We start from the raw sequence: 14,117 nt of genomic DNA, 5'->3' as shown, positions 1-14,117 counted from the left end.
TGAACCACCGCACCTGGCCTAAGACAGTTAAATAAGCTAGTAGTCGTAAAAGTGCCCAGTACATGATAAGAGCACAATAAATGTCACTTGTCATTATTATTAATAGCATCAACAAGATTAAAAGTATGTTGGCAGGGAGAGGAAGAATCCACAGGACAAAATTAAAGTGTCCCCACGGGAAGCACAGCACCCTGCATGTCCCAATGTTGTTCCCTACTAGGACTGGCCAGTTAAAGCTCTGGTTTTTGCAACTGTCTCTTTAATTTTTGTACCAAAGGGAGGCAGGGCCCGGATCATGGAGGTGTGAAGCTCACGAGTTTGGCAGGCTGGGCTCATCTGGAGCCCAGTATTAATTAATTGGTGTTTATGCAACAGTATGTGTCCATCTGGCCCCGTTTCTGTCTGAACCTTGTGCTCTGAGAACCTTGGAGAATGCATCTCCCTCATGACTTTTCTAGGCTTTGATGCCCAGACAACAGCAGATGCGGGTGTTAAAATAATAGCACCAACACTGCAACTCTAAAAGCGGAAGGTACCCTCTTGAGGACTCAAAGTTAAATTACAAATAGCTGGAAGTCAATTTTTTCCAGGGCTCCTGCAGCCACTGAACGTTTCCAAGGAGAAAGAAAGCACCGATTATGAGTGAAGAGTGCCCTCTGCTGGCCGGTATTAGAAAACTTCAGTTGATTACTTTGTCCATGCCTCCCGGAGGGCTCTAGCTCCGCTGCCGGGTGGCAAGTCTCAAACACCCTATTTAGTTCTTTTTTAAAACCTGAACTGAAAACAAAAAGTCTTCTTTTCCTAAAAGGTTAAGAGATGAAAGAAAGGACAAGGTCAAGGAGCATTTTATTCCACTTCTCGCTTGCGTTTTTTTGCTGGTGCACTAGAAATGGCCCTGTGGATGCTGTAGAGTGAGATCGGCCTCAGAGAATACAAGTAACTTGGGGAGATCAATCAAGTGTCCACAGGTGGCCCACAGCAGTGCCCCATTTCCATTTTAAGAGGCTGTCCTCCTGACTAGACTCCAAAGTGTACAGAGAGACACTCCGAGCCAAAACTGCTGCTTCCTTGCAGAAAACCCCAGCAGGTCTGTGCCCAGGTGGCAGGGGGCTCCTGGTGGCTGAGCAATCACAGTGGCTGAGAGCTGGTGCTGGATGGGTTGCTCTGGAATCATCCAGCCTGTAACACACGCCCAGACTCAAGCCCAGGACAGCACTCGTCTGGCCTCTTGTAAGGCTGCTGCCTCCCCACAGCTGGGGCCCTCATGGATTCCCGCCCCGGAACCACCCCTGCCCCACTCCGTAGGAACAACCCTGACTTCATCAGTGAGTTCTAATTCTCCTGGCTTTCTGCTCACTCAGACTTTACGCACCAGAGCCAACCCGGCTGAGCTTCAAACCCCTTCATCACTTCACAGCTGCAAGATGTCCCCATTGTGAACTTGACTTTCCTCCTCTGGAACAATAATGGGAGCCGCTATTTACCGAAGGTGCACTAACTGCCAGAAACTTCAGAGTAATCCTCATGACCACGCCATGGGACTGTGAGGGAGCTGATCTCCCCGAATCAAGGGCAAGAATTATTTAAAACAATGACGCTACCCAGCTTCGCTACCCAGCTTCCCAGCTTCGCTACCCAGATAAGGAAAGACTTTGCCCCATCTACCATCTTCTTCCCTCCACTATGCAGTCTGAGTTCATCAGTTTCCATATGCAAAGTGCATTAATCAGAGGGGAGAGAAACAAGGACAGAGAGAGAAAAGAATACCAGAGGTGGGGCAGAAGAGGAAAGTCTTCTGGGGCAAAGCGAATGGAAGGAGAACTTTAGTGGAGTCTAGGGAAGGGCAAGAGAGGTTTTTAGAACACCTGCAAGGTGGCTGGGCCGTGGCTCATGCCTGTAATCCCACGACTTTGGGAGGCCAAGGCAGATGGATCACTTGAGGTCAGGAGTTCGAGACCAATCTGGCCAATATGGTGAAACTCTGTCTCCACTAAAAATACAAAAATTACTTGGGCGTGGTGACGTGCACTTGTAATCCCAGATACTCGGGAGGCTGAGGCAGGAGAATCACTTGAACCCGGGAGGCAGAGGTTGCAGTGAGCCGAGATCATGCCACTACCTGAGAGTAGTTTCCTAAAAGAGTTGGTATTGGGTATAAAATGGATCCCCCTTGACTATTCTTTGAGAGACACAAGTAAAAAGAACTGCCTTTATTGTTAGCCAATGGATCTCAAATCTCTGAATGTAACCGAAGCCTAAGTCTGGAGGATTGCGGACTCTGCTATTTGCTTAGATTACATTACAATTTTATAGGTAAAAAAACAAGCTGAGACAGCCAGTAACTTGCTAAGGGTCACCCAGCGCATGAATGGCAGAGCCTACATTCAACATCTCCACAACCCCAGCTCTATCTGTGAGGCTCTCTGCCTGTGAACCAGAGGAACAATAATCCTGCCTAAGGGGTCAGGTGAGGGGTGAGCGTGAGATGGGCCGTGTACACTCAGCTTTGCACAATGAATTGCACATTGTGGGTGAAGCCAGAAATAACAGTTCCTTTCCTTCCCCTCCCTTTGTCCTAATGACTGAATTCTCCCTTGTTCTTAAGACCCAGTTCCTGCTTGATAACCTAGTTCTCACTACTAGATTCCTGCCATGTCTTTTATCACCCCAAGCCCTGTTTGGGTAACTGCCCTATTACCCTAGTCCCGCTCAGGCTGCTCACAGCTGGCCTTCTGACCCCAGGCTCCTCCAGCATGAAGGTTGAGGTTCAACTTCCTAGTGGAAGGCTTTTCCTGTATTAATAACCTGGCCACTCGCATGCCTGAGGATCCAACCTTTCCCCATTTGTTCATTCATTCAAGAAACAGTCACTAGTTCCTCCCTTGTGTCAGGTACTATACTAGCCACTCAAGATATAGTGCTGTTAAAAAAAAAAACAAAAAAACAAAAAAACTATCCCAAACTAGGAAATAAAGTATAACTTTTCAAAGTCATCTATCTACACCCCGAGTCTGCTTACAGGGAGGTTATTTTTGTTTGATTCACTATTTGCTTTTGATTAGGGCCCAGACTCTGTAAAGTTGTTAACTTGTTAAAGATTGATAAATTTGATAAATTGCAAAAAAAAATTCTGTCAGGTACAGTCTCAAAGGTTACAGTGTTATTTTCCTATGGGACATTAATCAGTTTTGTTTTGTTTTGTTTTTGAGACAGGGTCTCGCTCTGTCTCCCAGGCTGGAGTGCAGTGGCACGATCGCAGTTCACTGAAGGCTCTGCCTCCCGGGTTCGAGCAATTCTCCCACCTCCACCTCCCAAGTAGCTGGGATTACAGGTGCATGCCACCACGAGCGGCTAACTTTTGCATTTTTAGTATAGATGGGGTTTCACCATGTTGGCCAGGCTGGTCTCAAACTCCTGACCTCAGGTGACCCACCTGCCTCGGCCTCCCAAAGTGCTGGAATTACAGGCGTGAGCCACCGTGCCCGGCCCATTAACCAGTTTTATATCTGAATTTGCAATCTTATTCCAGCATTCTTTTTTCCATAATATTTTTCCATAATTCACTCACTCACTCTCACTCTCTCTCCCTCTCTCTCTCTGTCTGTGTGTGTGTGTGTGTGTGTGTGTGTGTGTGTGTGTGTGTATCTTCCTGGATGGTCCTTAGAACCAGCTTTCTCATCCTCATCCTGCTAGTTCTCTCATTAATGAGTTAAATAAATATTTTGGCTAAGTATATATTTGTACAAGAGTCAGAGAAAAATGAACCTCTGTATGAGACCTGTGAAATCTGAAGAATGAAGGTGAGGAAAGCATTTCAGGCAGAGGTGGTGACACCATGTACAAAGGTCCTATGGTAGGGAGGATGGCTTAAAAACAAACAAACAAACAAACAAAAACAGAAAGAAGGTCATGTGCCCTCCAGCATCTGTCTCAATCAGCCCCAGCTGTATCAACATCATGAGCTGACTGTCAACTTAAGTCGCTTCTGTCTGCCCCAGCCACATGCAGTGGCTAAGAACACAGCATGGGAGAACTATGTTTGCTGGATCGTGTCATCCCTCTTCAGTCATCAAGGGATGAGCCAGGTAAAGGACAGTTGGTGAAGTCCTAAATTCACTGGACTCCACCCCAGGCACCAGCCTCAGCACATAGCACAGAGGACAATTACCCTCTGTGAACATCAGCTGCTCAGTGCCAGGTGCTCTGTCAACCCCAGCACAGTCTGTGGCTTGGTCCAGCTTCCCAGTCTGCTTGTTCACTAAGTCAACATGGTTAATACCTGCACCAAGTCAATACCTGCTCAAGGAAGCTTTTTATTTTATTTTTTATTTTTTTGGAAATGGAGACTCACTCTGTCACCTAGGCTGGAGTGCAGTGGTGCTATCTCGGCTCACTGCAACCTCTGCCTCCTGGGTTCAAGCGATTCTCCTGCCTCAGCCTCCCGAGTAGCTGGGATTACAGCTGCATGCCACCATGCCTGGCTGATTTTTGTATTTTTAGTAGAGATGAGAGTTTCACCATGTTGGCTGTCTGGTCTCGAACTCCTGACCTCAGGCGATCTGCCTGCCTTGGCCTCCCAAAGTGCTGGAATTACAGGCATGAGCTACCGCTCCTGGCCTCAAGGAAGCTTTTTAAATTCTACAATAGGATGATAATTTCCACTGAAAACATCATTCTACACTCAAGCCTTACTTCATCCTCCTGATTCTGTCTGTCTAAATCAACTCCTAGTTCAAGATTTGAACAGGGGTTTTTGCTCTCTTTCCTGGCACAAAGGACATTAGCAATGGGAGCACGAAGAAGACCCCAACCAGAGGCTGATCCTTAACTATATAACTTTGTGGGGTTTTTTTGTTGTGTTTTTGTTTTTGTTTCTGAGACACGGTCTTGCTCTGTTGCCCAGGCTGGAGTACAGTAGTGCAATCTTGGCTCACTGCAGCTTAGACTTCCTGGGCTCAGGCGATCCTCCTACCTCAGCCTCTCAACTAGCTGGGACTATAGGTGTGTTCCACGATGGCCAGCTAATTTTTAAATTTTTTGTAGAGACGGTGTCTCCCTATGTTGCCCAGGCTGATCTCATACTCCTGGGCTCAAGCAATCCTCCTGTCACAGCCTCCCAAAGTGCTGGGATTACAGGCATGAGCCACCATGCCCAGCCTAACTTTGGATGCATTGCTTAACCTTCCTGAGGTTCAGTTTCCTCATGTGGAAGGAGAAATATTCATATCTCATTAAAAGGCTCAGTGATCATGGATAAAAGCACACTGTAGACCAGGCGCGGTGGCTCACATCCCAGCACTTTGGGAGGCCAAGGCAGGTGGATGAGGTCAGAAGTTCAAGACCAGCCTGGTCAACATGGTGAAACCCCGTCTCTACTAAATATATAAAAAATTAGCCGGGTGTGGGGACAGCTGCCTGTAATCCCAGCTATTCGGGAGGCTGAGGCAGGAGAAATGCTTGAACCCGGGAGGCGGAAGTTGCAGTGAGCCAAGATCGCGCCATTGCGCTCCAGCCTGGGCGACAAGAGTGAAACTTTGTCTCAAAAAAAAAAAGCACACTGTAGATTATAACACACAATCTAAACGTGTGTTATTTTCATAGTTGTTATGATTATCAGGTGTATTTTTTGAAATCTCACAAGGCTTTGTTAAGTAAACGATACAACTCTATATGAAACTTGGGCAAAATTTCCCTACAAAAATGTAAAGCCCAAAACAACCAACAAGCAAAAAGCATGGCAAGGAAGCAAGGTACAACTATAGAAGCTCTAGTACTAAAAGCTGCCAGGTGCCATTTCTGGAGGGCTCATGTGCATCAGGCACTGTGTTGTGCACTGACCTGAATCATCCTGAGCATTAAAATATAACTTACAGAGAACTGAAGTCTCTTTTTTCAATCTGTTTGGATTTTTCAAAAGAGACTACTTTGTGGATAACATGACTATTTTTCTAAAATTATTCACCAGAAAGGGAAGAGTTTCAACAGGCCTCTTGGAAAAGGAGTTTCCACCACCCTCACTGAAGAGTTCATATTTTTCCATTACCATATGCCTTAATTGTCTCAAGATACTAGCAACAGTAAGAATGGGTAATCTTTTCATATTTTTCTCATTAAACCTGTAACAAAACACAGTATAATTTAAATACTTCCCACACTCCCCCAAATCCAGGACAACAGAAGAAAATACAAGATGCAGCAGGAATGATGGCTGATGGTTTGGAACTGTGTCTCTGAATCTCATGTGAAATTGTGATCCCCACGTGTCAGGGGAAGGGCCTGGTGAGAGGTGATTGGACCATGGTGGCGGATATCCCCCTTGCTGTTCTTGTGACAGTGAGTGAGTTCTCTCAGGATCTGATGGTTTAAAAGTGTGGCACTTCCCCCCTCGCTCTCATTCTCTCCTGCCCCCATGTAAGATGTGCCATGCTTCCTCTTTGCCTTCTGCCATGATTGTAAGTTTCATGAGGCCTCCCCAGCCATGGGGAACTGTTCATCAATTAAATCTCTTTTCTTTATCAATTACCCAGTCTCAGGTAGTTCTTTAAATTAATAGCAGTGTGAAAATGGACTAATACAATGGCTGGGGCACAGAGCACCAATTCTCAACTCTTTGTAAAGCAATTGATGCTCAAGGATCATAATTTTCCTCTGTGCTATGAGCTGAGGCCGGCGTCTGGGGGGTGGAGTCCAGTGAAGAGGCATCTTGTCCTTCTCAGGAATTAGGACTTTGACAACTGTCCTTTACCAAGCTCGTCCTCTGATGACTCTGATTTGTTGTATCAAAGAGTAATGTGAAATGCTAAAAAGAAGATATAAAATCTTCCAGACAGAATTCATTTTAACTTTGTTTGTATGCCTTGCTGCTTCTTTAGGAACGGACTGAATGGCCATGATAAGATCAGGCAGTGAGGATCTTTGCGGCACCCAGCAAAGAGGAGACATGCAATCATCATTTTTTCAAGAGGGGCAAAAAGTAAATTTTCGACGATTGGGGGGGGGGGGGAGGAGGGGAGGAGAGGAGAGAGAGAGAGAGTGTGTGTGTGTGTGTGTGTGTGTCTGTCTATCTGTCTTTTTTTTAACCTGGTCTCAATTTGAGACCCCAATAGAGAGAAACCTAAAAAATATAAGTTGAATAGAGAGAAACCTAAAAAATATAAGTCGAAGCTAAAATTGGACATTTGAAGATTTTCTGGCAAGATTTTAATGACAAATTCAAGGCTGGCCTAAAAGTCTGAGGACTCCTTTAGTCTAGTTAGTGAGAACCTCTATTTACAATGGAAATAGGCCTCCAGGACCGGATAACATATTAATTTCCATCAACCATTAACTCCCACATGTGATGAGAAGTAATTCATCAGCTGAGTTATCAAAGAGCAAGGCCCTGGGGGATTGGAACACAACGTTGGGAGCTTTCGATTGAGAGGAGAAGGAAAGAAACATAGGTGACATGCCCTCCAAGCACAGCCCCCATGAGATTGCCTTTAATCCCCATCATCATCCCTTATTCCCATTTTGTAGACCTAGAAACTGGGACTCACCAACTGAAAAACAGTCTTAATGACTGGCATCACCATCTGCCCCCACTCCCACTGTGGAACCCAGGGGGTCTGCTGAGACACCCTCCCTCATTTCTGCATCCACTCTGCTTCAAACCCCCTCCTCTCCTGTCTATTCCCTATCTTAGCTCCCCCTGCACACTGCAAACGAGAAGCTTCTAAATCTCAAATACAGTTATTCCTTCCTCATCCCATTTCAAATCCTTGAAATTGCTATGGTCTGAATGTTTGTGTCTCACCAAAATTCATGTGTTGAAACCTAATCCCCAATGTGATGGTATGAGGAGGTAGCGCCTCTGGAAGGTGATTAAGTGAATGGGATTAGTGCATTTATAAAAGGCCCCAGAGAGCTGCTTTCCTTTCCATCTCATGAGGACACAGTGAGAAGGCACCATCTATGAACGAGGAAATGGGCCCTCACAAGATGCTGAATCTGCTGGCACCTTGACCTTGGACTTCTCAGCCTCCAGAACTGTGAGAAATCAATAAATTTCTGTTGTTTATAAGCCACTCTCTTTATGATGTATTGCTACAGAAGCTCACATGGACTAAGACAGCAAGGCCCCGTATCTCTTACAGAATAAAATCCAAGATAAAAAAGGACAGCTATGCAGACCCTGTAGCCCAAGCTTGTCCAACCTGTGGCCCGCAGGCAGGACAGCTTTGAACGCGGCCCAACACAAATTCGGAAACTTTCTTAAAACACCATGAGATTTTTTTTTTTTTTTTTTTGCAATTTGCTTATTTGCTCATCAGCTGTCATTAGTGTTACTGTATTTTATGTGTGGCTCAAGACAATTATTCTTCTTCCAATGTGGCTCAGAGAAGCCAACAGATTGAACACCCCTGCTCTAGCCATTACAACCCTCCCCACCTCATCTACCCCTCAACTCATTTCCTGGGATCCCTACCCCAGCATCCCCACACAGAGCCTCCAGCCCTGCAGAAGCACTTGCCACCAAACAGCACTGAGGCCTGCGATGCTTGGTTTCCACTGAGCAGCTCAGCCTCTGATGACCCAGCCCCAGGGCCATCTTCTCTGACAAGTCTTTCTCACCCTCATGACCTCCCTCAGGATGGACCACTCCCCCGTAGCCCCCAACTCTCAGTTCAGACTTCTAACCTGTCCATCCACATGCCTTGTGGGGAGGTCCTGCAGAGCAGGGTCCACATTTGGTCACTTCTGCCCAGTCCATGGCCTAGAAGACACTCGGGCCCAGGGATCAGGCGGAGGGCTCTTGGTTCTTGGAAGGGGCTGGTATCAAGAGGAAGATGGCTAAGGGTGGGCAGAAAGAGATGCCAAAAGCAAACTCTGCCCCCTGAGAGCTTAGCAGCAGGCTTGCCTGAGCAAGAAGGACTGGGCAAGAGTGGGGTCTGGCAGCCTCTCCATAAACAGGGCTGACTCCACACAGATCTACACTGGGCAGGTTGTCACAGGAACTCAGAGGAGCTGTTTGTGGGGGCTTTTTCACATCCAGGCCTTTGCCCTGATCAACAGAGAGACAGCCTGCAAGTACAATGAGAGGCCCCCAGTAGGAGATGACGAACGGTAAATGATCCAAACACCTGCTCTGCACCCCTTACTTCACTGCCCTGTCATTCCCCTGTATTATCAGGAGAACTGAAGGATTTTCTATTTTCACTCCTCCAGGGCCTCCATGTTCCAATTCTAGAATTCCTGGAAGATGCTTCAGCAAGAACTCATAAAACTTTCACAATTCCAAAGTCACACTTCTCATGAACGTGTGTATAGTTGAATGCAACGTCACATGCAGGCTCTTCTGGCCTCTGTTTCCTCATTTGCAAAATGAGGCGGACAAGACTTAATTAACTTTGATGTCCTGCAACTACAAGGTATAATGTACAGTTGGGTTTTTAAGGTTCTCAAAGTTATTTGTGCGAACACTGAATCAGTAACATCGCAAACTGCTGCTCACTTCCCAGTGCCAAATTTTTACAGTCAGCCAAGGCTTCCTGCATAGAGACAATTGAAAAACAATCACTCTTTTATTCAACCCATACAAACACACAAAAGAACATGGTCCAAACCCTCTCTGTACACACACAAAAAACTAACCAGGGAAATCAAACAGAAAGAGGCCCTTCACTCACTCATTTGGCAAAGCTATTACTTGGTATCAGATACTGTTGAATATTTACAAAGATTAACACTCATTAAATAGGACCAGGAAGGTGGCTTGGCTCCTTCCCTTCCCGGTCATCCTGCCTTTTTTTTTTTTCCTTCCCTGCAGCCAAGAGCAACACTGGCTGGACCTTGGTTCACTTCCCTACTTTCCTTGCTATGGGGACCCCAGGCAAAATGACTGAGTCCAGAAACATGAATGGTGCCATGAGCTCCTTCATGACCTCAGCAGTCATCTGGGGGTGCCACAGCTGAGCCCTCAGCCCGAGCCCTCCTGCCCAGGGACTTCACAGACCACTCCTCAGACTGCCTTCCCAAACACCACAGAAAGCCAAACGGCCATTTGGGTTTTCTTAGTTTGACTTTTAACGCAAGCTGTCTCAAGAAATGATCGATTCAAACACAGCCCTCCTTCCTCCTTTCCCCCTACCGTGGAATTGGCCATTTCAGGATCCAAAGGAAGGTATGTCCACATGTTTATGCCTACAGGCACACAGAGTCCTAACCTCAGCAGATACCCTGAAGCAGATCCCATGTCCGCCTTTAAGCACGTTTTGCTGTTCTGGGCCTTCACAATGTTTTATGTACACTCCATATGAGAAGAACCCCATTGAACTTTATTACCAAGAAGTCATCAGGTTGAAATTCTTGATTATTTATGATGGGAGCCTGGCATTAGTTCAGCCAACAGATAAAGTAGGAAGAATTTTTGAGAGGTTTCTGTTGTTGTTGTTTTGAGATAGTCTTGCTCTGTCGCTCATGCTGGAGTGCAGTGGTGTGATCTCGGCTCACTGCAACCTCTGCTTCCCGGGTTCAAGTGATTCTCTTGCCTCTCCTGCCTCAGCCTCCTGAGTAGCTGGGACTACAGGTGCCATGCCCAGCTAATTTTTGTCTTTTTAGTAGAGATGGCTTTCACCACGTTGGCCAGACTGGTCTCGAACTGCTTACCTCAAGTGATCCGTCCACCTCGGCCTCCCAAAGTGCTGAGATTACAAGCATGAGCCACCACACCCGGATGAGCTATTTTTTAATCAAACACTTATCCAAGACATTTAACTTATCACAAATCATTCTTGCTTACTCATCAAATCAATTACTATGAAAAATACTATTAAAGAACACACTGTCTTAATTCCAAATATAACCTTCGTGAAGTGGGAAGAAATAAAACTTTATTTTTTAATATTTTAACAAATATTTTCCAGGCTCACACTGTAATCCCAACAGTTTGGGAGGCCAAGGCAGGAGGATTGCTTGAAGCCAGGAACTTCAGATCAGCTTGGGCAATATAGCCAGACCCCATCTCTACAAAAATTAGTTAGATGTGATGGTGCACACTTGTAGTCCCAGCTACTTGGGAGGATGAAGCAGCAGGATTGCTTGAGTCCAAGAATTCCAGGCTACACTGAGCTATGATTGCACAACTACACTCCAGCCTGGGAAAAAGAGTGAGACCTCATCCCCAAAACAAGAAAAATTTTCTACTCATATTGTCCTTCCTCTAGTCAACTAAAAATAAGAGATCTTTACTGAAGAGAACATAGTAGGCATGTAATTATGACAGTGAGAGATCACTATGTAGGGAATGCTTAAACCACAGGAAACAAGTCCTGTTTTGCTCCATGAGCTTGAACCCTGACTCTACCATATACTAGCTGTGTGGCCTTGGGCAAATGACTTACCCCCTCTGAGCCTCTGCTTCCTCAGCCATAAAATGAGACTAATAGGCAGCAACTGTATCCTACGCTGATTGTGAGGAGTCAGTGAGAAAAGCCTGCAAATGCTTGCCCGAGTGCCTGGCATACACTAAGTGCTCAATAAATGTTAGCTATTGTCATTGTGAATGTTACTGTCACTTCTCTACAAAGAGCGCCCCACGTATCTTCAGAAATGACTTCTCAGTGCATCACATACACTCTTACAATAACCAGTGAGAGGCAGATTTATTGTAAAGTCCTTTTTTTAAAGAGAGGATAACTCCCACACACACACACACACACACACACACACACACACACACACGCACACACAGCCCTTATGCATCAGGCCCCACAAAACCTGGATCCTTCCCCGATCATAGGTAACAACTGATGTTCACTGTACACATTTAGGTGTTCAGAGCATTTTGCCACTTGTACAAAGAACGCTTCAATAAGCATGCAGCCATTCTTGTTCTAGGGAATCGCAACAGATGCTGATGCATCTTTTTGTCCTTTTTAACAGAACTCAACATGTTCCCAAGTTGCAATTCAACATTCTTACCTTCCCAGACCCCCTGTAGCTACAGGAGGACACATCCTTCAGTTCTGGCCAAATATGTAAACAGAAATCTGCTGGGATTCCTTAAAGACTTTGTTTTCCTGATACAGTGCAGGCCTTCCCTTCTCCTTCCTTCTTCCTGCTGGAACGTGGACATGAGGGCAGGAGATGAGCAGCCATAGTGCAAACATAAGGCAAAGCCTCACCAAGAGGACGGCGGAGTGAAAAGAAGGCTTGAACTGTAGCCAACTGAATTATTTAGGTGCCAAATTAACCTCCTCCTGCCTTCAGCACCATTTATGTATCATTCCACAAAGGAATAGAAGATATTTCCTCACAAAAGATGAGTCAGTTTTGTAGTCTCGTCTTAAATCCTAAAACCCAAAGTGAGATAGTTTTGTTTTGTTTTGTTTTGTTTTGTTTTGAGACGGAGTCTCACTCTGTCACCTAGGCTGGAGTGCAGTGGTGCGATCTCAGCTCACTGCAAGCTCCGCTTCCCGGGTTCACGCCATTCTCCTGCCTCAGCCTCCTGAGTAGCTGGGACTACAGGCGCCCACCACTACGCCGGGCTAGTTTTTTGTATTTTTAGTAGAGACAGGGTTTCACCATGGTCTCCATCTCCTGACCTTGTGATCTGCCCGCCTCGGCCTCCCAAAGTGCTGGGATTACAGGCGTGAGCCACCGCGCCCGTCTGAGATAGTTTTTTTAAAAAAACTTTTACTATAAGTCAGTAGTATCAGTTCTTAAGTACCGGCAGTCAGAAGAACCAAATTGGAAGATGGAATATACATTCACACAATTTCTGAGTGCTTATTAAGGGTAGAATAATGGTGATAATAAAATATAGTACTCAAAATGCACTTATTATATGGCAGGCACTGTTCTAAGCACTTCATATATTATTTCAATTATGCCTTAGAAGAAGAAATTCTATTTCTTTTCTTTTTTTTTCTTTTTTTTTTTTTGAGACAGAGTCTTGCTCTGTCACCAGGCTGGAGTGCAGTGGTGCAATCTTGGCTCACTGCACCCTCCGCCTCCCAGGTTCAAGCGATTCTCCTGCCTCAGCTTCCTGAGTAGCTGGGACTACAGGCGCACGCCACCACGCCCGGCTAATTTTTTGTATTTTAGTAGAGACAGGGTTTCACCATGTTGGCCAGGATGGTCTCCATCTCCTGACCTCAGGTGATCCCACCCACCTCGGCCTCCCAAAGTGCTGGGATTACAGAAGTGAGCCACTGCGCCCAGGAAGTTCTATTTCTATGCCATATTAGATGAGGAAGCTCCTTAAAAAGAAATTAAAGGCCGGGAACAGTGGCTCACGCCTATAATCCCAGCTCTTTAGGAGGCAGAGGCAGGCGGATCACGAGGTCAAGAGATTGAGACCATCTTGGCCAACAGGGTGAAACCCTGTCTCTACTAAAACACAAAAATTACCTGGGTGTGGTGGCACACCCCTGTAGTCCCAGCTACTCGGGAGGCTGAGGCAGGAGAATTGCTTGAACCCGGCAGGTGGAGGTTGCAGTGAGCTGAGATTGCACTGCTGCTCTCCAGCCTGGCAACGAAGAGAGACGCCGTCTCAAAAAAAAAAAAAAAAGAAGTTAAATAACTTGCCAATATCACCAAGCTCGTGAGTGACTGAGCTAGGACCTGACCCCAGGCAGGCTGGCACCCAAGGCTGTGAGCTTAGCACTAGAGGGTATGAGTCCATGTGGTGGGCTGAATAATGGCCCCCAAAAGATGTCCCCATCCTAATTCCCAAAACCTAAGACTTTTTTACCTTACGTGGCAAAAGGCATTTTGCAGATCTGATTATGTTAAGGATCTTGAGATGGGGTATATCCTGGATTCTCTAGGTGGGCCCAAGGTGGTCAAAAGGACCCTCTGACAGGGAAGCAAGAAGGTCCGAGCAGTAGTAGGAGATGTGATCATGGAAGCAGAGGTCAGAGTCATGCCAGGAAGGGGCCAGGAGCCAAGGAATGCAGGCTGCCTCTAGAAGCTGGAAAAGCCAGGAAACCGATCCTTCCCTATGGCCTCCAGAAGGAGCCAAGCCTGCTGGCATCTGGACTCCAGCCCAGCGAGACTGCATGGAGACTTCTGATCTCCAGAACTGTAAAATGATTAATGTGTGTTGTTTGAAATTGCTAGATTTGCGGTAATTT

General features: G+C 46.1%; 1 protein-coding gene across 4 annotated transcripts in view; it reads right to left on the bottom strand.

Moving 5' to 3' along the window:
• ARHGEF3 (Rho guanine nucleotide exchange factor 3) overlaps positions 1-14,117 on the bottom strand; it is a 349,457-nt gene that overhangs the window by 262,795 nt on the left and 72,545 nt on the right. The window contains exon 1 of one of the 4 annotated variants that reach the window (XM_032153955.2): positions 11,962-11,977. The exons of the other annotated variants lie outside the window; for them this stretch is intronic. The gene's annotated coding sequence lies outside the window, so the exon portion shown is untranslated. Of the gene's footprint in view, positions 1-11,961; positions 11,978-14,117 lie in introns of those variants that run through there. 4 annotated transcript variants of the gene reach the window in all.

This window comes from Hylobates moloch, unplaced genomic scaffold (assembly GCF_009828535.3).
Source record: "Hylobates moloch isolate HMO894 unplaced genomic scaffold, HMol_V3 SCAFFOLD_5, whole genome shotgun sequence".
Classification (NCBI taxonomy): Eukaryota; Metazoa; Chordata; class Mammalia; order Primates; family Hylobatidae; genus Hylobates; species Hylobates moloch.
This window is presented reverse-complemented; position numbering and strand designations above follow the sequence as displayed.